The 21,469-nt window shown below is 43.3% G+C and overlaps 1 non-coding gene across 1 annotated transcript; it reads left to right on the forward strand.

Annotated features, from left to right (window-relative positions):
- Positions 1 to 6,062: 6,062 nt before the first annotated feature.
- Trnas-uga (transfer RNA serine (anticodon UGA)) lies at positions 6,063 to 6,137 on the forward strand. Its single transcript has one exon. It is a non-coding gene; the product is annotated as a tRNA-Ser (tRNA).
- The last annotated feature ends 15,332 nt before the right edge of the window (positions 6,138 to 21,469 follow it).

A 21,469-nucleotide genomic window follows, 5' to 3' on the forward strand; every position in this document is an offset into this window, starting at 1 on the left:
CAACAGAACCCACAGTTGTGATCACACAAAGTGATCATGGCAACAGAATAAAAGCCAATACAAAACATAATGCCTTGTCACTGAAGGTATAAAAGAACTGAAAATAGCTGAACAGAGCAGATTTAATGCGTTGCTAACCAACTAAAAGCGAGCCATGCTTAATTTGATACATTTCTGTATATCAAAGGAACAGATTCCAAAGGTTAAAAAAATTGCACTTACATAGATGGATGAGGTGGATAAAACAGTGAGTAACCACTTACACACATGAAGTAACTGAACACAACTTAGTAGAAAAACTGTTAAGTGACATTGAGCAGTGCATAAAGGCGATTACAAGAAAACATGTTGTCGCTGAAAATATGGAATGCTAGAATTACTAAACTGGGTAGTTTCAGTCGTTTATTGACAGTTAAAGTCTAGCTGTGTTTACCTTGCTACCATTTTGTACAAGTACAAAACTGATGAAGAATAGAAGCCACTACATAATAAATTCGAACGACTGAAATGTTTTGTTCTGCGTATCTATACAATAGAACAATAAATGCCGAAGTTCTTAAATGAGCGCTAGTTTCTTGAGCAAGAGTAACTGAACTCACTTCCCTTGAAGTTCCCTGGTATATTTTCAAACTCATTCACGTCTTAGTGTTCTGAACAGTATACTGATGTACACTCCAATACAGAGACGATGCAACTAATGTTTAGGCAGCTCTTAGTGCGTAGTTTGGTTACTCTGTTTGTGATGAGGTTTTATGTACGCTTAAATTTTTTGCGTTGATACTTTTATCCACATAACGTTAATGGTGCAATGTTGTTTTGGTCGTAAAGCTTATGTCTTGCAGATTTGTATTTATACATATCTCACTTTTTGATGTTTTCTATTCTTTTGACACAAGTTAATGGTGATAGAACCATTACATGTTTTACATCATAATAACTCACTAACGTATCTATTTAATTATGATATAACTTTGGGCAACCACTGGTCATTTCCGCTTTTATCGTACATAATAATAGCAAATATAACACAGCTGGATTTAGTTGTCAACAAATGACTGAAATTACTCAGTTTAGTTCTTTTATTTTTTCACGTTTTCAATGAAAACATGATTTTTTGTAACCGCTTTTATTCGCTGATCACGGTCACTTTCGTTAGCACATTTACTGCCTGCGCTATGCAGTGAACCATCACTTCATATTCGTTTGTGAAATCAGTTAGGCGTTGTCCCATCTGGAAACGTTAGTGCATCTAAGCTTTGATATTTTTTCTTCAATTTTATAGTCACGTAGAAAATTCACACAACCCGCTTTTAGTTTGGTAGTAACACACAAGACTACGCAGTCGCGATTTTTTATTCCTCTACATATTCAACGAAAACTTTTATTTTTAATTGCTTTTCTTAAACATGATCATTTTCATATAATCACAATTACTGGTCCTGTTCTTCTGTATCTAATCCTTCGACAATCAATTGTACAATAAATTGTGTGGCTGTGTCAACCTAGGGTTTGGTAACCACTGGCATTTGTCTCTTCTATTGTAAATAATTGTAGCTTATTGTAATATTATTAACAGTACACGATAACAACCAGAATAGATGATTCGCTCATTTACATTTGTAATATCAATGTGTTTTCTGTAATTATATTATTCATGACATACGATAGTTTTGTGAGATTTTAATTATCATTCCTGAGTATTTTGTAACTTATTTTACAGTTACCTACTTACGGTCAAATGCGTCAAAAGAGGGTACAGTTTGGTGTAAGGTATGTTATCTGATCCATTGTCACTGTGCATAGTTGTATTGAAAACATATGCTCGTACCTATTTTCAGTTGTTTGGATTAATTATGTAGTGGATTTTATTGTTTATTAGTCCTATACTTGTACATAAACTTGTACATAATAGTAGAAAGTCAAACACAGCTAGATTTTAATTGTCAGTAGATGGCTGAAACTATCCAGTTGATTATTTTAGCACTCCACATTTCAGAGACAACAAGTTTTCTGATAATCGTTTTTATTCGTTGCTCACGGTCACTTTGTATGAGAACATTTACGGCTTTTTCACTCTGTTGCGTGCAATTACATCACATATGCAAGTGGTTACTCACTGTTCTATCCATCTAAGTAAATGTAACCTAGTGAAAGCTTTGGAATCTGTTCCTTTGTTGTACAGACATGTAGCAAATTAACCACAGCTCACTTTTCGTTTTGTTAGCAACGCACAAAAACTACTCAGTTCAGATACTTTCCGTTCTTTTACGATTTATATGACAAGACGCTGTTTGTTGTAACGTCTTTTATTCTGTTGTCATGATCACTTTGTATGATCACACTTACGGATTCGATTGAATAATAAGTCGTAAGGCGCCATCAACCTGATGATGATATGGCTTTGTGTAACTACTGATGTATGTTCTCTTTCATTGTAAATAATCCTAGCTAACTTAAAACAGTTCGATTGTAACTAACAGCGTACGATAACCATCAGTTTGGTTACATTAGCTCTTTTATATTTCGAAAGACAACGCATCTGTCGCAAATGACTTCTGTGAGATCAGGGTAGAGGAAACAGAGGATATCCAAAGAAGAGCAGTATGTTTCGTTACAGGTTCATTTACTAAGAGTGAAAGCGTTAGGAGATGCTCAGCCAGTTCCATGGGCAAATGCTGCAAGACAGGCATTACGCATCACGGTGTGGTTTACTGTTAAAATTCAGAGACTGTTCGATCTGAGAAAGGTCAACCGATATATTCCTTCCCTCTACGTGTCTCCGATAAGACCGTTAAGGCAAAAGTAGAGACATTCAAGCTCAACCGAAGGGTTTGCAACAAACATTCTTCCCTGGGACTATTAGCGACTGGAACAACAAAGGGACTATGTGACAGTGGTACATAACGTCTTTCCGCGCAGTAGAGATGACGATGTAAACCGAAATCTTCCTTGTTTTCCTTGCAACTGGGCAAACCCATTATAAAGTCATGACCTCACCATTATTAGTTTCTTCGTTTTTAAATGAAGCACATGATTTCTAAAACAAATGTATGTCAGTAAACAGTTTTTGATGTGCTGAGCAACAGTCATACAATATTTTTTAAAGGAACACTCCCCATTTGACCATTTTATTGTTTATTTAAGTTCAACCCAGGGTTCGGGGTCTTATGCCATTTTCAAGTATTTGATTTTATGTCTTTAACATATATTGCAAAAGAATTAACATCTTGTCAAGTTCAGAGCTGCCGTAACTTAAGAAAAATATTAGCTCCCCACGAAATGCCAGATGTAAAATGACCTTCTTGTAAGATATCAGTAAATAATCATGGGAGGACATCATATTTAATAAAAACAGGCTTACATTGGTAAATAAAATTTTTGTTATTTACTGATCTGTTACAAGATGGTGATTTTACGTCTGGCATTTGTAGGGCGCCAGTATTTTTCTTAATTTATGGCCAACTTTGAGCTCGACAACATGTTAAATGCCATGCAGTATATGTTAAAGACATAAAATCAAATTATTGAAAATGGCATAAAAGATCAAAACGTGGGTTGTACTTAAATAAACAATAAAACAGTCATATGTCGGTGTGTTCCTTTAAAAAAATGTTTGTCAGTTTGTTCATTAATCTCTCACCCTCCCTCACTCTCTGTCTCTCTATCCGTCTGTCTTCCCTCATTTTTCTCTTTCTCTGAGTACCGAAGATCTACATTTCAGTACGTATTAATAGCTCTGACTCCGTTTATATGCTGTTTAAGAAACTTATTGTATAGGAAGTACAATGTCTGCTGTGAACAGTTTCACTAAAAAGTGTGTCGTAGTAGTAACAGATGTATTTATTGCCACCGTTTTTCTCTAGGCTTTGTTATGCATAGTCAGTTGGCGCCTGTTGTACATCGTTACCTTCGTGGACCAAATGATACTCACCACAGCTGTAGCCATGATTTGGAAGCAGATGGAGACCGTGTTGCAGAAGAGGAGCATCGAAGTCGCACGACTCAGCAACTTCTGCAGCAAGCTGACACATCTGAAAAGAGACCAGAAAAACAAATTATTACGGTGTTTAACTATACATGATATTTCTCATTTTACGGTTAACTTGGCTTGCCATCACTGACAAGTACCTTATGCCCATTTTCTTAACTCATTTTCAAATACAGTTTATTAAATAAACAGTGTTTCTGTCTGTATAAAGTATTTTGTTGTAATTGTATTAAGAAAGTTACGCAAAAACTGTGAAAGGCACTGAATGATTCAGAAAAGAAATACTCCACTTATGAGCTAGAAGCATTAGAGAGTTTCTTAGGAAAGTTCGCTATTATTTAGAATATCGAAATTTTACCTTAGAGACAGACAACCAAGTCCTCAGCTGGATTCTAGCTAGGCAACAGAAAACTGGGCTTATTGCCAGGCGAGTAATCTGGATTGTAACCTTCAGATTTGTGGTGCACAACGTAAAGAGGCTGGATAATTTGGTGGCAGATAGAGTGAGTCACATGTTAGATTGGCGTGATAATAAGCCAGCAAATGATCAGGCCGCAAAAGATCGAGGTCATGATTTGATTGCGATTTCCTCGATTACTCCGTGATATAAGGGAATTTCAACATCAGGCTGACTGGCTGACTGGCGGAAAACGACAAATGAGAGAGAAATGAGCAGGTAATGCCTTATGTCTTAAGAGAAAAGATCATCAGTTATTAGTTCCGGGCTAGTGAATATAATGTAGTAGTGAATATAATGTAGTTGTTCCAAAGGAGCTGGCTCCTTTGCTTTTTCGATATTTTCACGAATCACAAGAAGGGGTAGGCGGAGGGTATTTAGGCATACAAATACGAAATTATGAAAAAATTTGGCAGAAATTAATATGGAATTTTGGAAGACGTATTTGGATTTTGTAGGTCCTTTGACTAGATCAAAGCTCGGTAATCGCTACATTCTGGTTCATGTCGATGCATTTACGCGTTTTCTGTGGCTGCTACCTACTAAAGTTTCTACTGCTCAAGTAATTGACAATGCTAAATCTTTTATGGCCCATAGTTTTAAACAATGCTGCCTAAGTGCGGGAACTCAAATGGAGAATGTTAGAGGTAATCAGTATAGACTGTTGCGTCCATTCGTCCACACTTCAGCAGCTGACTGACTGCCCAGAGGAAAATAAACACTAGTGGCTTGCTTGTACCATGCATATTTGACGCTTCTCACCAACCTAAAACCATACTACTCGTAATAGCTATAATTTTTAGTGTGCAAATGAAGAAAATATTTAAGTAATGTTGGTCATCATCACTAGACATATCTGCACTTGTATCTCTTTTATCACCCTGAGCGCATTGATAAGAACTTGAAGTCTGCCTTTATAGCTTATGATAGCAGCGTGGCTGAGATCGATTGCTTCCGTCGCTAACCATGGAATTTAATAATGTCCGTTATAGAAGCCAGCAATGTATCCCCGCTATTTGCTCTTGGGTTCTTGAGTCGGTGCTCCACTTTGTAGCTTTTGGCCAATTGATAACGTTTTGCCTCAGAGCAGAAATTTTCAAGAAGTAGCCACTCAGTGAAGAAGGGCTAAGAGGAAGATTAAAGGACCACATCAAGAGGAAACTAAACGGTAAAACATGGGCCGGCCATCCAATATCTACCGAGTTGGGAGCAACGTTTTTGTGTGGAACTGTTTGGTTATTAGTAAAGCCACTGAAATTAATCACCGAAAAGCTTTTGTCCAAGCTCAAAAGTCCATTCCAAATTACCAAGTTTCCAACTCCAGCAACAGTTTTGTTGAAACTTCCTGGCAGATTAAAACTGCGTCCCGAGTTCGAGTCTCGGTCCGGCACACAGTTTGAATCTGCCAGGAAGTTTCATATCAGCGCTCACTCCGCTGTGGAGCGAAAATTTAATTCTAGAAACATCCCCCAGGCTGTGGCTAAGGCATGTCTCCGCAATATCCTTTCTTCCAGGAGTGCTAGTTCTGCAAGATTCGCAGGAGAGCTTCCGTGAAGTTTGGAAAGTAGGAGACGAGATACTGGCGGAATTAAAGCTGTGAGGACGGGGCGTGGGTCGTGCTTGGGTAGCTCAGTTGGTAGAGCACTTGCCCGTGAAAGGCAAAGGTCCCGAGTTCGAGTCTCGGGCCGGCATACAGTTTTAATCTGCTAGGAAGTTTCATATCAGCGCACACTTCGCTGTAGAGTGAAAATTTCATTCTAGAAACAGTTTTGTTGATTGATATTCACACTGGAAGAGAAGCGAGAAGCGAGAGCTCACTTTTCCCAAATAAAGCTGGTTCTCGAGACTGATCTGATCGTTTAGCCTTATGTAATCAAATCGGGAGGGGGTAAGTGTCAAGGGTGGCGCTATTTTTGTTTATGTAACAAGTTTGGCACAACAGTAGGTCTGCGGGCCGCTTGTAAGATCAGGTGTATGGTCCCTCTGGCGACAATGTGGCTCTGAGCCTTGTCAAGGAAGTTCACTGAGAACCAAGTTCAGGGCTACTGTCAGCGGAGCGCTTGATGTCTCTGAGCACTATGGGACTCAACTGCTGTGGTCATAAGTCCCCTAGAACTTAGAACTACTTAAACCTAACTAACTTAAGGACAGCACACAACACCCAGCCATCACGAGGCAGAGAAAATCCCTGACCCCGCCGGGAATCGAACCCGGGAACCCGGGCGTGGGAAGCGAGAACGCTACCGCACGACCACGAGATGCGGGCGCAGAGCGTTTGAGGCAACGGGTGTCATCAGTAGAGACGTGTCCGGTTGAGTTCTCAGAGTACTCAGTCGACGTTATGGAAAGTGTGACTCCAGAGTGCTGAACGTATAAATGCGGCTCATAATTCTGGCATTTTGGACACGGTGCGTCATTGGGTAACCCACAAGTAAATGTCATGAGCATGTGCTCATAAAGATAGATTTTCGATCAGATACTGTAAGCTGGTGTTTCGCTAATGCCGCCCTCACTTACCTGTAGGGATTAAACCGTTCCATTTGGATGCAAACTTATTTATTTCTTTGTCAAATGAACTGGCCGTCAGTAATCAGGTTAAATGCGCAGCGAATGAAGTATTCGTTGCATGTACAAGGGTGCAACTACTCGGAATGAACTGTTGTTTTAAGTGACTTATGGAAGTGTTTCCAAGTGGCCAGTGGGTAGTGATAAAAACTTACTGCGCGACTCTGGAAGACGTTTTTAAAATATTTAAGCTGTTAACGACACACGAGAGGCGCACGTTAAATTGAGGTTGTAGAATGCTGTGGTGTCTTGTGTCTAACACTGAAGTGTGTCAGGCACACCTTCGAGTAATGCCTAATTTTGGTGTAAACTATATGCACGGATGATGATTAATTGTTCAGCCATTATGAAGTAACCAGTCGGCAGGTGTAATGGAACCAGGTGGATGTTTCATAGCAGTTACGTTTGAACAAAATTTTCTAGAATCGAAACTCCATCGAAGTCATTCTCGAACTAAGCTACCAGTCTTAAATGTTTGATTTTTAACATTGTGTTATACATTGAAGAGCCAAAGAAACTGCTACACCTGCCTAATATCGTGTAGGGCTCCCGCGAGCACGCAGAAATGCCGTGGCGTGGACTCGACTAATTTCTGAAATAGTGCTGAAGGGAACTGACACCATGAATTCGTAATAGTACGAGGGGATGGAGATCTCTTCTGAGCAGCACGTTGCTAGACATCCTATAAATGCTCAATAATGTTCATTTCTGGGTAGTTTGGTGGTCAGTGTTTGAAATCAGAAGAGTGTTCCTGGAGCCACTCTGTAGCAATTCTGCACGTGTGGGGTGTCGCATTGTCCTGCTGGAATTTCCGAAGTATGTCGGAATGCACAGTGGACATGAATGGTGATCAGTCACCTATCAAAGTTGTATCTAGATGTATCAGGGGTTCCGTATCACTCCAACTGCACACGCCCCACACCTTTACATTCGTACCCGTGGACGTCCATCCGCTCGATACAATTTGAAACGAGACCCATCCGACCAGGCAACATGCTTCCAATGTCGTTGCTGGCGAGCCCAGGCAAGGCGTAAACCTTTTTGGCGTGCTGTCATCAAGGGTACGCGAGTGGGCCTTCGGCTCCTAAAGCCCATGTCGATGATGTTTCGTTGAACGGTTCTGACGCTTGTTGATGACCGAGCATTGAAATCTGCAGCAATTTGCGGAAGGGTTGCACTTCTGTCCCGCTGAACGATTCTCTTCAGTGGTCGTTGGTCCCGTTCTTGCAGGATCTTTTCCCGGCAGCAGTGATGTCGGAGATTTGATGTTTTACTGGATTCCTGATATTCACAGTACAGTCGTGAAATGCTAGTACAGGAAAAATCCCTTTTCCTCGCTTCCTGTGTCCCATAGCTCGTGCGCCGACTGTAACATCACGTTAAAAATCACTTAAATCTTGATAAGCTACCACTGAAGCAGCAGTAACCGATCTAACAACTGCGCCAGGCACTTGTCTTATATTGGCGTTACCGACCGCAGTGCCGTCTTCTGCCTTTAACATATCTCTGTATTTGAATATTCATGCCTATATTGGTTTCTTTGGCGCTTCAGTGTATAATTGTCAGCTTCCGTAATCGTTCGGAAGTTCTGTTTTAAATATTGGTTTCGCTACCATTAAGCTGTGTTTTAAAAGTGATACTGTTTTTAAGCGTGATGTTTTGAGAGTTGTTAAGAGGCTTATGTCTTTGATCTTCTTTTTGTTTACTAGACATTTTTTGGCATAATTGTAAGTGTTGAAGCTGTTCGTCACTTGCCCTCGTTTTACATTTCGAGACTAAACATTATTATTGCGATCTGTTATGTCTAAAGGTTTTTATTTAAATAAATGTACAAATTTTTGCAGTTTGTAATTCAAGTCAGTAATCCGTCCGATCCTTCCATCATACTGCCATAAGAGTGGAAAAGAAAGTATATGACAGCGTCGAAAGCAACCCCCTCAAGAAAAGATATTCCCGCAGTATCGGTGAAAAATCGTACGGGGAAATGTCTCAGCGCTTTGTTACTGCCACTAAGGCACAGCACACGATACGAAGTTGTAAACAGGGCGATGCCGACCAATGAAAAACTGCAGGCAAACATATGATCGGGACAGATGGCTGCGACCCGAGCAGTGAACTGGACGCTCTGGAGCACGGGGTTTTGGGTCAAATTATCTTAGAGACGTTTGTCAGACTAATAAATAAATTTCCAGTCACATCAACAACACCTGGTCGAATCACAATGATGCAACAATAACCACAGAACCGGTACACATATTAGTTACAGTCTGGAAACAAATATTATGGAGGTAAGGACCACCAGCCCCCTATTGGGGTGAGCGTGATTATGTGGAGAGACGAGGCAGAAGGAGGAGATGGGAACAGATATCGTGGGAGGAGATGGACATAAAACGGAAAGAGATGGATGGAAAGAGGGGGTGAAAGGACGGAGAGAGGGGAAGGGAGAGATGAACACACAGGGGGAGGAGGAAATGGACAGTTTGTTTCATAAAGGAGAACTACACACACTATCATCTGAACTCCATTTTGTGTATCGCAGCCGGCCGCGGTGGTCTAGCGGTTCTAGGCGCTCAGTCCGGAACCGCCGACTGCTACGGTCGCAGGTTCGAATCCTGCCTCGGGCATGGATGTGTGTGATGTCCTTAGGTTAGTTAGGTTTAAGTAGTTCTAAGTTCTAGGGGACTGATGACCACAGATGTTAAGTCCCATAGTGCTCAGAGCCATTTGAACCATTTGATTTTTTGTGTATCGCAATATTCAGTTTGCTACCAGAATGAAATTTTCTCTCTGCAATGGAGTGTGTGCTGATATGGAACTTGTTGGCAGATTAAAACTTTGTACTGGGCCGAGACTCGAACTCGAGACCTTTGCCTTTCGCGAGCAAGTGGTCTCTGTCAACTGAGTTACCCAAGCACGACTCACAACCCATCCTCACGGCTTCAATTCTGCCAGTACCTCGTCTCCTACCTTCCAAACTTCAGTTCACAGGAGAATTTCTGTGACTGGAGCGAGGTGGCACCGATGCAGGACTGCTCCTCACCTGCTTTCGCTGGGTTCCTGGTAGAACTTCATCAAACCGGCTGTGAAGCAGGTGACTGTGTTATGGCCCGATTACATCCACATTCTTTTTAATTCCACCCTAAAATTTAAAATGAAACGGTGCGCTGTTGTATTGAAAAAGTTTGCTGAGTGATGAGACAAGGGCTACAGGGTGTGGTAAACTGCTTCTATTAAACGGCATACATGAGAATATCACCTTCACGATGGAAGTAGAAGAGAATGGCTGTATTCCATTCCTGGACATACTGATCAGGAAGAAAGCGGATGGCACGCTGGGCCATTCAGTATATTGAAAAAAGACGCACACAGACCTGTACCTCCATGCAACCAGCTGCCACCATCCGGCGCAACGCCAGTCAGTACTGACCACCTTGGTACATAGGGCGCACGTCATTTGTGACAAAGAAAGCCTCTCAGACGAATTACACCACCTAAGAGAGGTATTTCGGAAAAACGGATACAGTGAAACACAGATTGGCAGGGCCTTCAAGAGGAGACAGGCTGACAAATTTCAGGAAGAGGAAGAGGAAGTTAACAAGAGACTCGCCTTTCTTCCATATTTGGGGCCCACATCAGCCAAAATCGGGAGGCTATTAAGAAAATCTTCCGACTACCGCCGAAGACGAAAGAGCTGCTGGGCTCAGCTAAAGACCCACTCAAACTAAACACACCTGGTATATACAGCATTGCCTGCTAATGTAGTGTGCAGTACATTGGTCAAACGCAGCGCTGCATCTCTAAAAGGTGCGAGGAACACATCAGGCATGTTCGACTTGGACAGATAGAGAAATCTGCTATAGCTGAAGATAGCATCAAAGAAAACCACACTTTGATTTCGAAAACACCAGGGTGCTCTACCGAGCCGGGAGCTATTGGGATAGAGTCATTAAAGAATCAATAGAAATACGGGTCCACGAGAATCTTGTGAACAGGGACGAAGGCTATCAACTGAGCGCGGCCTGGAATCCAGCATTAGCTGCAATACGCCAAGAACGCACCAAGAACCGTCCAGCTCACGAGACGCGACCAGAATGCTCTGACAGAGACACGAACGGCGCACCCGCTTCCCCCTCCACCCCGCCCGACGGCTCCTCTGGACCCAGCCTCCCGCGGCCAGGAGGTGGGGGGCACACCGCAGGTATAAAGGGACCGGCATCCGCAAAGTCTCGGCACTTCGCCAGAAGATGATGAGTATGTCACTCGTCGAAACGTCGCAGTTTGAAGACACCGCCACCCGGCTGGAAGCCCGAGAACTCTTCGCCAGCTGTATACGCCGGGAAAGCATACATTCACATTTGCTTTTATTAACTTTTTGGAAAATCTGTTCCCTGTTGAGGACGCCTGATGCGTCTCGCAGATGCAAACTCCCAGGAAATACACGGAAGATGCGTAAGCGCTGTAGGCGATGAACAATGAGCCAGACGACGCGCTGTCTACAGATGTTCTTGCCGTGCCGAAAGCAGTTTATCATTTCCTTGGTCCAGTGTTCCATGAGTGATTATTCTTTGGTGGCTTGAAGTTAATGTAGTATGCAAAGAGAGAAGCGAACGGTGCATAACAGTCACGGAACGAGAAAGTTGCGCGAGTGTTTCAAATTCAACGATCATACGGACCCTATCTTTTAAAAGCAGGCGCCGTTCTCTGGATAGTGCCCCCCCCCCACACCCCCTTTAGGACAGGGAAGTCTTTTCGCTGGCAGTGGTCTTTTCCAAACGCTAAACACTTCTTGCTGAACTGTGTAGATTAGTGGACGTGCACACAAGGTTATTTCTACCTGGTATGAGGGGAAATTTGCCGTTTTCAATTGCGTTTACTTCAGCTCAGTTACGATAGCGACGCAGTTTGCGGTGTTATTACATTTCACACGGGGAGTTGGACTCGCTCTCCGTTCGGCAATGATAATTCTCTGCTTTATCTACACTGTTTTACAATAGGAAATGGTAAATAATACAAAAGCATATTTTACATGTCCACCTATGAGGAATACGAGAGAATAATATTTTTCCTTCATCGTTAATGATTATACCAGTTTCTCTCCAGAGGAGTATGTCTTTGAATCTTGAACAGGTGCATGTTAGAAGACCACTCGCTGTTGTTATAGCGTCCTGATTGTAACTGTAAATATGCGTGTTGAACCAGTTAACTTTATCTTGAGAAATAAAAAATTCACCGTAGAATGTAGGCTTTCACGGCCAGTTATTTGCATTACTGCTGACATTTGTTTCAAGGGCATCAGGCCGTAATGCAAAGCACAGTTCTCTGCCTAACGTTTCGTCTTCCGATGTTGAAGACACCTTTACAGGTTTTAACAACTCAGAAAGCAACTGCAGTTCAAATAAGCTCAGAAAGTCGAACTGTTTGTATCTAAGCACGCAAACGTTCGATCGTGACGCATGAATCAGCTGTAGCAGGTTATGCACTGGAACAAGTGGTTTAAGCAAGAGCTAATAATTTGGGGATGGCGGGGCAAGATGGGGAAGCTAACTTTAAACCCTTACAAAAGGGACAAAAATAAACAAATTCAAGTAGGTTTGATTACCATTTGTTTACTTAACCATTGAATTACAATAGCATGCAAAGAAACCTGCAAACTTGTTACATTTAGTTAGAAATATCTCGATTTGAAACAGAAACTACCTATTCCCCGGCTTGCCCCATATGCGGGGTAAGATGGGGAACTAGCATGAATTCATCTCTAAAGCTTAAATAAGGACTGGAATAACGAAATCATGTGACGATAAGGTTTCGAAACATGGTTCTGCGAATTGTAGAATCAGGTATTACGTTTTATTTAGGCCTCTTACATTCACATAGTACACAAGTGTGGACAGCCTCGTCATCATCACTTTTTGTCCCTGCACAAGTGTCGTGGGCACCCCGACGCTGAAACACAGATTTCTGTCGCACGTTGAACTATCGAGCAGCCATGATAGAACCCATATGACCTTCTATAACAGCATTTACAGCGCCTTCCATTGACTCCAATGACCAATCTTGCCTAGACGTTTGTCACCGAAACTTGCGAACCATCTGAAATAAAACACGTGGAACGTACTATTGAGTCAGATCATTCCTGGTAATCTATATTATATAGTAAATACCATATTTCCAATAGTCAGTCGTTAAGGCATAGCAAGAATACTGACTTTGCACGTTTTGTGTATTTTTATTCACCATATAGCCTAAGGCATACTTTCTAGTTAATTAGGAAACATTGGAATAACGAATACCATTCTATTTACAATTGCATTCAACGTATAATGTACGTGTTCAAAACCCGCAGCGAGACGATAAGAACGTAATGGTTGGACAAATAGTAGGGCCAAGACAGGGAAGCTCCCCATCTTGCCCCACCCCGTCTTGCTCCCTACTATGCTGTCAGGTTATATTAAGACCTACATGAACACTATGTAGTGAAGACATTGACTACTGACACAGCAGTTTACTGTTAATAAGACGTACTGTTCAGTGCTATTTATACAGTGTGGGCAAATGTTCAGGAAACACATGTTTTAGGATCTCGAAAGGTGTAAAACATTGCAAATCAGTATAACAATTGTACTTACCTTGCAAAGCTCACAGAAACCGCCGCGAAACTAAGGTTCAGCAATGTCAACACACTGGGACCTGTTTACTGATGATGTTGACGTAGCTATCCACAGATGGCAATACTCTAACTGTACCTTATAGCCCTTCCCCGTCTTACCCCACCTCCCCGTCTTGCCCCGCCTTCCCTTACTTAGCTAGGATGTACACAGAGGACATAAAAATTTAAAAACACACAAACAGCTTTAAAGGAGGATTAAAATTAGCCAGTTGTCGACCTTAGTGGTAAATACAACACACAGCATCGACTTTTCCCCAAGACACTTTCCAACATCTGTTTGTTAAAAAGTCGGTATCTCTTTCCGCGACATTGGATTATTCTTTACTGGAGCGTGATTTAATTCATTCTAATAACTGACGCAACAGGCAGAGTTGCTCATGTAAGGGTGGAAAGCAAAAGAAAAGAGAGATGGCTAACTAGTAATAGCACACTTTCATTTTCAGCGACCTTCTGCGAAGCTAATAAACAGAGAACAATTGGGCTGCTTTGAATAAGACTTTCCTTTTACTGGCAGATGCTTGTGATATTTTACTAAACTTATTTTAAAAATGGGTGCAGTGTGTCTTTCTCTGTTTTATTTAATGATTGCCACGTGGAGTTGTGTGAATTTTTTACTTTTACAACTAACGTGGAGTACTCTCGACTTATCACACGCCAGGAGGGGCAGAACTTTATTTTCGTACGAAGCTGGTTCATTTAAATGTAATCAGATTGCATATTTCACGGCCACAGTGGGATTTTCTTTTAGTATATCAGGAGAGATTTATATTAGACTTCTACCAGGCATGTTTAACCGGAGACAAAAAACGTTTATACTTTTTCGATACGGAGACTCGTGCAATAAAACTCAGTTATCCACTAAAATAGCAAAAGCGTAACAACTGGAAATACTTGCACGTTGGTCTTTCATTTCTTCCTTTTGTTTATTAAGTAGATTTTTAAAATTTCATCGTTTTCAATAGTTAATGCAGTTGTGACTGTCCAAGAGCATCAAACGTTAAATGAAGAAATGAATAAATAACTGGAAGACTCTAGGTAGTATCAGACCTAATTACTGCGCTGCTTGATTACTGAGATGGGATTGCACAAAAATTCTTGACTAGATAAGACTGACCAACATGATTTCATAGCTCCGAAGTACATGCGTTTTAGCTTAAAAAATGGCAAGCCATGTCGCGCTAACACTCGATCCGTCAGCTTAGATGCATATGTGGCAACGTCAGCAAAAAAGGAATATATATATATATATATATATATATATATATATATATATATATATATATATACTCCTGGAAATTGTAATAAGAACACCGTGAATTCATTGTCCCAGGAAGGGGAAACTTTATTGACACATTCATGATCACACTGACAGAACCACAGGCACATAGACACAGGCAACAGTGCATGCACAATGTCGGCACTAGTACAGTGTATATCCACCTTTCGCAGCAATGCAGGCTGCTATTCTCCCATGGAGACGATCGTAGAGATGCTGGATGAAGTCCTGTGGAACGGCTTGCCATGCCATTTCCACCTGGCGCCTCAGTTGGACCAGCGTTCGTGCTGGACGTGCAGACCGCGTGAGACGACGCTTCATCCAGTCCCAAACATGCTCAATGGGGGACAGATCCGGAGATCTTGCTGGCCAGGGTAGTTGACTTACACCTTCTAGAGCACGTTGGGTGGCACGGGATACATGCGGACGTGCATTGTCCTGTTGGAACAGCAAGTTCCCTTGCCGGTCTAGGAATGGTAGAACGATGGGTTCGATGACGGTTTGGATGTACCGTGCACTATTCAGTGTCCCCTCGACGATCACCAGTGGTGTACGGCCAGTGTACGAGATCGCTCCCCACACCATCATGCCGGGTGTTGGCCCTGTGTGCCTCGGTCGTATGCAGTCCTGATTGTGGCGCTCACCTGCACGGCGCCAAACACGCATACGACCATCATTGGCACCAAGGCAGAAGCGACTCTCATCGCTGAAGACGACACGTCTCCATTCGTCCCTCCATTCACGCCTGTCGCGACACCACTGGAGGCGGGCTGCACGATGTTGGGGCGTGAGCGGAAGACGGCCTAACGGTGTGCGGGACCGTAGCCCAGCTTCATGGAGACGGTTGCGAATGGTCCTCGCCGATACCCCAGGAGCAACAGTGTCCCTAATTTGCTGGGAAGTGGCGGTGCGGTCCCCTACGGCACTGTGTAGGATCCTACGGTCTTGGCGTGCATCCGTGCGTCGCTGCGGTCCGGTCCCAGGTCGACGGGCACGTGCACCTTCCGCCGACCACTGGCGACAACATCGATGTACTGTGGAGACCTCACGCCCCACGTGTTGAGCAATTCGGCGGTACGTCCACCCGGCCTCCCGCATGCCCACTATACGCCCTCGCTCAAAGTCCGTCAACTGCACATACGGTTCACGTCCACGCTGTCGCGGCATGCTACCAGTGTTGAAGACTGCGATGGAGCTCCGTATGCCACGGCAAACTGGCTGACACTGACGGCGGCGGTGCACAAATGCTGCGCAGCTAGCGCCATTCGACGGCCAACACCGCGGTTCCTGGTGTGTCCGCTGTGCCGTGCGTGTGATCATTGCTTGTACAGCCCTCTCGCAGTGTCCGGAGCAAGTATGGTGGGTCTGACACACCGGTGTCAATGTGTTCTTTTTTCCATTTCCAGGAGTATATATATATATATATATATATATATATATATATATATATATATATAGGTTCGAATCCTGCCTCGGGCATGGATGTGTGTGATGTCCTTAGGTTTAAGTAGTTCTAAGTCTAGGGGACTGATGACCTCAGATGTTGAGTCCCATAGTGCTCAGAGCCATTTGAACCATTTGAGCCAAGAATAACTCGAAAAATAAGCTTCACACGAAAAAATGTGTAGAATCCAAAGTTGATTATTTGCTGGTGCTAATATTAGCCCGCCACCGCAGCCCCCTGGGGGTGGGACGGGAGGCAACTTTAAAATTTCAAATGGGAAGCCCCATTTCTTATTGAAGAATCAGAGTCTACACAAAAAACTACGTACATTTTGTCTTAAACATTTGTTTTCCTTCTTGGTAGTTGGCACTGTGATTCAAAAAAATCCATGTTCTCATTTTTGTGTGGAAAATGGTTACGGATGAATGAAAAATACTTATTTACTTCGTAAATTTTGATTAGCTAAAACTAAAACACTCCCACTATCCCTATAGGATGGCGTTTGAGGGAGGGAAATTAGAGATTTACAAATGTTGACCCAAACAATACTTATCCGAATCTCAATATTTTTAGCGCAACGCAATCTGACTTTCAAAAATCCCTACAAAAGAATGGCCCTGACTAACAATAACCTATACCTTTCATGAATCACTTACCTCACAAAACTCTGCGTTACTCAAACTACTGCAATACAGCTAGCGCCAATACTGCCAGCTGAATAAAAATTCTATTTACTGAAGGCACTAACTACTGATAGGCATAGTTAGCAAATGAAAGATTTCGATAGAGAACAAACAATGTATTTACCTTAATAGTGTTCAAAAGTCATAATATATATATCACTTCATGACATCCAGTCTTACAAATTTACTCTCTCTGATGGACACACGTCCAGATCATCCGCTCTAAAAACTCCGCCATCTCTCTCTCTCCACATCCACCACTGCTGGCGGCTTACCTCCAACTGCGCAACGCTACGCGTTGTTAACAGCCAACTGCCCAACACTACAATAGCAAATTCCAACAATGCAAACCAGCCACAGACTGCACACAGCACAGTCAGTGATTTTCATATAGAGCGCTACGTGGCGTTAACAAAATAAAAGCTAAACAGCCTACTTACAATATTTGCTTCATCATTTGTAAAACTCTAATTCCTCTCCCTCAAACCCCACCCTATGGGAAGAGAGGGAGAGTTTTAGTTTTAGCAAATCAAAATTTACGAAGTAAATAAGTATTTTTTTATATAACTGTAACCTTTTTCCACGCAAAAAGGAGAACATGGATTTTCTTGAATTACAGCGCCAACTACCAAGAATGAAAAAAAGAAAATGTTTTGAGACTAAATGTACGTAGTTTTTTTATGTAGAATCTGATTCTGCAATAAAAATGGGGGTTCACATTTGAAATTTTAAAGTTGCCTCACGTCCCACCCCTACGGGGCTGGGATGGCGGGCTAATTTTAGCACCAGCAGATGTCCACCTCGAAAATAATCAACTTTGGATTCTCTACATTTTTTCGTGTGAAGCTTATTTTTCGAGTTATTCTGGTTTGTCAACTTAAAATGTATACGAAAGAAATCAGCCCCACAGTAGTCTGTAAGAAAGCCTTAGGCTTCTGTTTATGGATGTTAAGGATGACGATAGCAACAAGAGATTCTAAAGCGTGCGTTACCTGATAATCATTTGATGGTGTTTTATGTTGTCCACCAATTGTTGATACATTTCGTCGGGCGCATATCTACTTCGAGACGTGGTCGTGACTGAGGACCCAGACCGTTCTCCAGCCACCAAAGACGATGGGGACGCCGGCGACACCTGGACACGAGTGGCCCCCGGCACACCCTGCCCAGTGTCCGCTGCGGTGGCGGCGAGCCTGTCGTTGAGGACGGCGAGTTCCGCGGCCACCTGCAGTATCAGCGCTATGAGGGAGCCGTCCACCAGCACCGTGGTCTCGGAGACGGTCCAGCCGAAGGCCAGCTGCAGGCAGTACAGCGTCTCGTAGGCCGGCGAGGCCCGGGTGTCGAGCGGCAGCCACAGGGGGATCACCAGGTCCCTGCTGGCGCGGGACGCGCTCCCGGCCGCCACGATCCTGATGATGGGGGCCACGCTCCAGTAGGCCGAGTTCATCCGGTAAGTCACCTGCAAAACGCGGCGCATTCTCGCAGAATTATAAGAATAGTACTAGTGACCGAGCGAGGTGGCGCAGTGGTTAGACACTGGACTCGCATTCGGAAGGACGACGGTTCAATCCCGCGTCCGGCCATCCTGATTTAGGTTTTCCGTGATTTCCCTAAATCACTCCAGGCAAATGCCGGGATGGTTCCTCTGAAAGGGCACGGCCGACTTCCTTCCCCATCCTTCCCTAATCCGATGAGACCGATGACCACGCTGTCTGGTCTCCTTCCCCAAACCAACCAACCAACCAACCAATAGTGCTAGCGGTTTAACCACAGTTACAATACACTAGAATATACAGATCTTCCAAACAACCCTGAATGTAGCAAGGGTAGATAAGTGTGAGAACTACCATGCAGTCAGCTTAAAGGTGCATGCATCGAAGTTGTTGCCAAGAATAATGCACAGAAGAATGGAAAAGAAAATTGAGGATCCGTTAGAAGGCGATCAAGTTAGCTTTCAGGCAGGTAAGGACACCAGAGCGGTAATTCTGACGTTGCGATTGGTGATAGAAACTTAAAAAAAAACTAAGGCATGTTAACAAGATTTAAATTACTTAAATGGTGTTATAGTGGGCGCACGAGCAATTGGACACAGGATTTCCGAGGTAACGATGAAGTGGGGATTTTCCCGTGCGACCGTTTCACGAGTTTACCGTAAATATCAGGAATCCGAAAACATGAAATCTTCGACATCAGTGCGGCCGCAAAAAGATCCTGCAACAACGGGACCAACGACAACTGAAGAAAATCGTTCAGCGTGACAGAAGTGCAACCCTTCTGCAATTTGCTGCAGATTTCACTGCTGCATCATCAACAGGAGTCAGCGTGTGAACCATTCAACGAAACATCAGCGATCTGGGCTTTCGGAGCCGAAGTCCTACTCGTGTAACCTAATGACTGCACGACACAAAGCTTTACGCTTCGCCTCTGTCCGTTAAAACCAACATTGGACTGTTGACGGTTGAAAACATGTTGCCTGGTCCGAAGAGTCTCGTTCCAGATTGTATCGAATGGACTGACGTCTACGGATATAGAGATAACCTCATGAATCCATGGACCCTGGATGTAAGTAGGAGACTGTTCAAGCTGGTGGACGCTCTGTAATGGTGTGGAGCGCGTGCAGTTGGCGTGATGTTTGTACCCCTGATACGTCTAGATACCACTCTGACAGGTGTCACGTACGTAAGGCTCCTGTCTGATCACTTGCATCTATTTATGTCCGCTATGCATTCCGACGGACTTGGTCAATTATGGCAGCACAATTCGACACCTCACGCGTCCAGAATTGCTACAGAGTGGCTCCAGAAACACTCTTCTCAGTTTAAACACTTCGGCTGGCTACCAAACTCCCCACGTATGAACGTTACTGAGTGTATCTGGGATACCTTGCAGCTTGCTTTTCAGCAGAGATGTCCACTTCCTCGTACTCTTACGGATTTATGGGCAGCCCTGCAGCGTTCATGGTGTCAATTCCCGCCAGCACTACTTAAAACATTAGTCGAGTCCATGCCACGTCGTGTTGCGGCAATTCTGTGTTTTGGCTGTGGCCCTACACGATGGTGTACCAACTTCTTTGGCTCTTCAGTGTATACACAGGATGATTCAGGAGGAATATTGTGATTTGTGAGGTGTCTCATTTGAAAATAAACCGTGAAAGTCCTAAGAACATGTGTTCGATTTCCCATCTTTACGGAACTGGAACGGATCCAACACAACTCACACTATCATCACTGGATATGAAGACAAGTATGAGTATTACTTAGCTGAAATACTGTATAGGCACTGTGATGGACAGAATAATGGTGGGACAGATGACTGATTCATCCTACAAGAGCTGTGGGGGTTCTCAAATAGATGGAAACACTGTAACGTTGCACCGAGGCAACAATTGCAAGCGTAACCAGCTTGCAATCGTGGGTTGGATGAGCAGTCGTGAGGCTCTGTGCGTGTTGTGCTTGAGTGTTGTTTAATTGAGCAAGTCCACTCTGTCAGTGAATACCAATACGTTCACACATGCAGAATACACGGACGTGTTGTTTGTCTACAGTTTCTTTAATGTGCGGGTATGAGAAAATACCACAGACGTTCCACTGATCGATGAACCTCTGTGCCATGGTATTTCCTAGGTTTTTCAAACATTACGTGAGTCCGGAACACTACTCATTGTACATGTAACATCGGAATGGTAGGCCGTCTAATCAGCAGAGGAACGGGAAAATATTTTTGCAATATTACAACGGAATCCCACAAGCAGTAAACGGGCATTAGCTGTCAGTTCTATATTCCAAAAACACGAGTGTGGCGCGTGTTACATTCCGAGGGCTGGTATCCATTCCATGTGCAGCCTGTGCAACATATCCATCCAGGTAACTCAGTGAGCAGACAACTATTTTGTGAATGGTTGGCTGAACATAGAACGTCGTTCAATACACTTCATTGGCAGATGAGCTTGCATTTATATGCAATGATATAATTAATATCCGAACTTCTCATACATGGGCGATGGGGAACCCATATGACACTAGGGAATCAAGATTACAAGCTAAGTTCTCAGTGAACGTTTGGTGTGGAATGATTGATGACCTGGTGATAGGGCCTGCCAAATTGCGCGACATCTGCAACATACACAAATTTACTGATTGAAGACCTACTTGCACTTTTGGAAGACAGGACATTAGAGCAAGGACGGCAAATGTACCTGCAACATGATGGTTCACCGATTCACTGTACCAGGTACTCCATATCAGCGACCTCAGTAGTCATTGGACATCGCGAGAGAGCAGAATGGGGCGCTCCACGTAACTCAGGGACTTCGAACATGGTTAGGTGATTGAGTGTCACTTGTGTCATAGGTCTGTACGCAATACTTCCACACTCCTAAACATCCCTAGG

The sequence above is a fragment of the Schistocerca cancellata genome, chromosome 9 (assembly GCF_023864275.1).
Source record: "Schistocerca cancellata isolate TAMUIC-IGC-003103 chromosome 9, iqSchCanc2.1, whole genome shotgun sequence".
Classification (NCBI taxonomy): Eukaryota; Metazoa; Arthropoda; class Insecta; order Orthoptera; family Acrididae; genus Schistocerca; species Schistocerca cancellata.